A 5,547-nucleotide genomic window follows, 5' to 3' on the forward strand; every position below is an offset into this window, starting at 1 on the left:
CAAGCAATGGGAAGAGCATCTTCGAGGTAGCGATGAAATGGGGATTTTCCCGTCTAACCGTTTCACGAGTGTACCGTGAATATTAGGAATCCCGTAAAACATCAAATTGCGACATCGCTGCGGCCGGCCGGAAAACGATCCTACAAGAACGGGACCAACAACGACTGAAGGGAATCGTTCAACGTGACAAAAGTGCAACCCATCCGCAAATTGCTGCAGATTTCAATGCTGAGTCATCAGGTCAGCGTGCGAATCATTCAACGAAACATCATTGATATGGGCTTTTGGAACTGAAGGCCCACTCGTGCATCCTTCATGACTGCACGACACAAAGCTTTATGCCTCGCCTGGGCCCGTCAACACCGACATTGGACTGTTGATGACTCGAAACGCGTTGCCTGGTCGGACGAATCTCGTTTCACATTGTACCCAAAGGATGGACGTGTACGGGTATGAAGACAACCTCTTGAATCCATGGACCCTGCATGTCAGCAGTGGTCTGCTCAAGCCGGTGGAGTCTCTGTAATGGTGTGGGACGCGTGCAGTTGGAGTGATACGGGGCCCCTGATACGTCTAGACACGACTCTGACAGGTGACACGTACGTAATCATCCTGTCTCATCAACTGCATCCATTGATGTCTGTTGTGCATTCTGACGGACATGGGCAATTCCTGCAGGTCGGTGCGACACTCCACACGTCCAGAATTGCTACAGAGAGGATCCAGAACACTCCTCTGAGTTTGAACACTTTCGCTAGCCACCAAACCCTCCACCCCTTCGTACTCTTATGGATTTGTGGAGAGCCCTACAGAATTTGTGGCGTCAATTTCCTCCAGCACTACTTCAGATATTAGTCGAGTCCATGCCAAGTGTTATGCCACTTCTGCGTGCTAGCGGAGGCCCTTTACGATATTAAGCAGGTGTACCAGTTCCTTTGACTCTTCAGTGTAAATAGTGTGCCTCATTGGATGTGAGAGAGATCATAATAGTCCTAAACTTGTTAGTATAAATGACTGAAACAAGACACAAAAAATTTCAGACATTGGCTCCGAGTGGACATTAATTTAAATCAATGGGCAAAGCTGAAAATTGTACCAGACACTGATTCCAACCTGGATCTCCAGCTTACTAGGCAGATGCGCTGACCACTGCGCCATCCGGACACTGTGGCAACTGTAGCTGCACAGACTCTCCCAGCGCGCCTCCCGTCAAACACTATTAATGTAGCGCCCTTTGCCCATTATCCTCATTACTCATGGCATTTCACCGATTCCTGTAAGAGTTCGAGTCTGGTGAGCATTGCACTGAAGAGATCATTGGCCGTCTCGCCTTCATTATGCATGCATGTGGTGTCTGTTCTTTCAGACACTTCTCAAAGAAGTCACCACATATACAAATAACTCAATCATTAAATCAAATAAATGTTTAAGTTTTTGTATCGCTAAATGAGGGATACTATATGTTTGACAGCCTGATATTTACAAAATTTTGAATGAGTACTAAATCCAAATACTGTGCTTCGGCACATGATCATGAACCAGCATTCATACTGATAAGGAAAATACACATATAGCAAATTTTATCGTTTTCTTGTAGTCGCAGTTCATCACAGAAAACAGTTTCAAGCAATATGTAGTTTCAAGCAGTATATAGCTTTCACCATCCACCTTATTCGATGGATGCACCTTGAGCTCTGTTGCCTTGACAAGGAAGGTGGCAGATAACTGTAAATCTCCCATATAATATCATCTAGGCTCCTAATATTTCAACCTCAAAATAAATAAAGATTTCGGGACACATCGACTTGACCAAAGCGTTCTTTCTGGTTTCCGAGATGATTTCCAGATGTGATTTAAGACCACTATTTTAAGACTGTTTTTCATAGTCGAACCTGTGTTTCTTCAGCTCGTCTTTTCCTCAGAAGCACTTCTCAGGATGATCTCATATATCTGACCCCTGTCAAGAAAGTACAGGAAGCCCTTTCTCGAGGCGTTTTTAGTCAAAACACACGCTCCTCTAAATGTGTTTGTATTCTACGCTGTTTTCAAAAAGTAATGCTTTAACACAGGGCTAGATACCCCATTCAGCGAAAGTTTCAATTACAATTTACACCTTTTTCTACAGTAAGACTAACAGCTCAAATGAGGCATGGGGTAGCTGCGTGGTCTACCGCGCCTTGACACGGTTCGCCCTACTTCTCCTGTTGGAGGTTCAAGTCCTCCCTCGGGTATGAGTGTGTTTGTTGTCCTTAGTGTAAGTTAGATTAAGTTTGGTACCACAAGAACCTATCACAAATTTCCAAAACTCAGCTCAAATATTGTATGTGAAAGACTACCATCGTTGAATGAGCATTGTATTTTACTTTTAGTTTCCAATATATTTACGTGCACCGTTGATAAGTTTATGAATAATCACAGAATTGTTGAATAACTATCTATACAGAGTGATTAAAAAAGAATACCACAACTTTAGGAATTTAAAACTCTGCAACGACAAAAGGCAGAGCTAAGCACTATCTGTCGGCGAATTAAGGGAGCTATAAAGTTTCATTTAGTTGTACATTTGTTCGCTTGAGGCGCTGTTGACTAGGCGTCAGCGTCAGTTGATGCTAAGATGGCGACCGCTCAACAGAAAGCTTTTTGTGTTATTGAGTACGGCAGAAGTGAATCGACAACAGTTGTTCAGCGTGCATTTCGAAGTATGGTGTTAAACCTCCTGATAGGTGGTGTATTAAACTTTGGTATAAACAGTTTACAGAGGATGGGTGTTTGTGCAAAGGGAAAAGTTCCAGACGGCCGAGAACGAGTGATGAAAATGTAGCACGCATCCAGCAAGCATTTGTTCGCAGCCCAGGAAAATCGACTCGCAGAGCTAGCAGAGAGCTGCAAATTCCACCATCAACTGTATGGAGAGTCCTACGAAAAAGGTTAGTTATGAAACCTTATCGTCTGAAATTGGTTCAAGCACTGTCTGCAGCTGATAAGATTAAAAGAATCGATTTTTGTGATTTTATCCTTGCTCAAATGGAAACAGATGAATCTTTCGTTTCAAAGATTGTGTTTAGTGATGAAGCAACTTTCCACACTAACGGGAAAGTCAACTGTCACAATGTCTGTATGTGGGGCACTGAGAATCCGCGGGAAACAACTCAGTATGAACGTGACTCGCCTAAGGTGAAAGTTTTCTGTGCCATTTCAGCCAATAAAGTTTTTGGTCCCTTTTTCTTCGAAGGTGCTACTGTAACTGGACTACAGTATCTGTAGATGTTAGAGAATTGGCTGTTCCCTCAGCTCGAACAAGAAGCACAACAATTCATATTTCAGCAGGATGGAGCGCCACCACATTGGCACTTATCTGTCCGTAACTACCTGAACGTCAACTACCCGAGGCGATGGATCGGCCGCCAGGCAGCCCGTGACAGAGCACTTCATCACTGGCCTCCAAGAAGCCCTGATCTTACCCCCTGCGATTTTTTCTTATGGGGGTATGTTAAGGATATGGTGTTTCGGCCACCTCTCCCAGCCACCATTGATGATTTGAAACGAGAAATAACAGCAGCTATCCAAACTGTTACGCCTGATATGCTACAGAGAGTGTGGAACGAGTTGGAGTATCGGGTTGATATTGCTCGAGTGTCTGGAGGGGGCCATATTGAACATCTCTGAACTTGTTTTTAAGTGAAAAAAAACCTTTTTAAATACTCTTTGTAATGATGTATAACAGAAGGTTATATTATGTTTCTTTCATTAAATACACATTTTTAAAGTTGTGGTATTCTTTTTGAATCACCCTGTACTTCATTGCTACGTCTACTCGAACAGAGGTTCCCTTTCTCAAATATCTGGTGACTGCTTCCAAGCGTGCACTTTGTACCACCTTTCAGCCGTTGGTTCATAAAAGTCCGGCTCTATTCTTTAATAGCAGATATCTACAAGGCATTAGCATAAGCTTTGTCCTTGCTTTCCGAGAACTATCAGTGTATTTTAGCTAACGAGTTTCCGACATTCTGCTCTCATTATTTGTAGTACTTTATAATTTTCTTCTGCAGCTCTCATGACGGGATTCGTCCTTTACGGAATACATCATCAGTTATTGTAAACCTAGTGTGACCCTTCGATGTGCAGTTAATTCATGAATCCGCAAATGTTAATAAATAAATAATATGTTTGTCTGATAGAGGGCAGCTTACTTACGGGTATTTTATGCTAGTAACACACAATTAAATATATTATGTCCCGTAATTGAGATGATGACGAAGACATAGCACTTGCTGTGACTGCGTCCTCCCCTCGATTGATAAAAGCCAAAGAGGTCGACCGAGGTAAGGCGTAAGAAGGAGCAGCTCGGCGCGTCTCGCCTGTCTTGGGGTCATTCACCCCTCACGGTTGCCGAACAATAGACGTCATTAATGAGAGGGAATTCAGTGACGGAAAATGAAGTAAATCACCTCCCTGCTGTGGGTAATAAATGGCTTTATTATGCCGACGTAGTATTTTATGAGATCGTTAGTGTTTTCTCTGAAGGCCCAAGACCGACCTTTTCCCTTACCTTACTGAGCCCAGATTTCACACTGCTCATTTTTACATGGATTGGAACATATATGAGAGATAGCCAAAGGAAAATGCTCAAAGATTTTAAGAAGTTTCGCGTAAAAGCCATCCTCACGTCCATACAAAAGACCACTCAACAGATAAGAATAATTTTATTGATTTTAAATATTGTGAATGACATTTTGCAGAAATATGAGTTTACATTTAACTTTCATAAATCGTCACACTAAATTTTGTTCTCCATGATGAAGACTAAACACAGCTGTTTTTACTACGCTACTGATTCATTTTGAATCTGGACAGAGTACTAACAAATGCGTTAACGTATCTAAAATACTATACGTTAATTAATTGTACTTAAGAGTAGCAAAGGCGTCATTTAAAGAACGTAGTTAGTATTATATAGGCAATTTAAAAACATTCTAGGTTTAGGAGGAAAAGAGACTTCAGAATGAAAAAGGTTCATACACATTGATTACAGGTTCAGTTTTCGAATTTCTCAACAGGTACTTTTAATAAAATAATCATCTAAAAAAGGCAACTAAACAACGATTTTATTACCAGTCATTCCTTGGAGTTGGTTCATACTGCCACTGATCTCAAGGCCAGAACAGTAGAGCAATACTCGTACAATACTTATTACACATATTTTATTGTGAATATTGAATCGAAAATAAAAACAAAGAGTTCTGTACATATTTTCCAAAAGTAATATCGCTTCATTCGTAGCTGATAAACTTCCTAAATCCCCAAACAACATAAAGGGCATAATATGTCCTTTTGCCGTAATTGCAGGAATGAATTTAGTCCCTCTTCATGGCATGGACAATTTTTCGTCAAACAACAGAAAGAAATGAAAATTCAAAGAGACACATTTTACTGAAATGTTAGTGTGAGAGACCAGTAACTAATTCATGAAGAAAGGATACTTGTGAGGAAAATATCATGAGACTAAGTGTTGGTCAAGAGACAATAAAGACAATACAACAACCAAAC

This window comes from Schistocerca serialis, chromosome 2 (genome assembly GCF_023864345.2).
Source record: "Schistocerca serialis cubense isolate TAMUIC-IGC-003099 chromosome 2, iqSchSeri2.2, whole genome shotgun sequence".
NCBI classification, from domain to species: Eukaryota; Metazoa; Arthropoda; class Insecta; order Orthoptera; family Acrididae; genus Schistocerca; species Schistocerca serialis.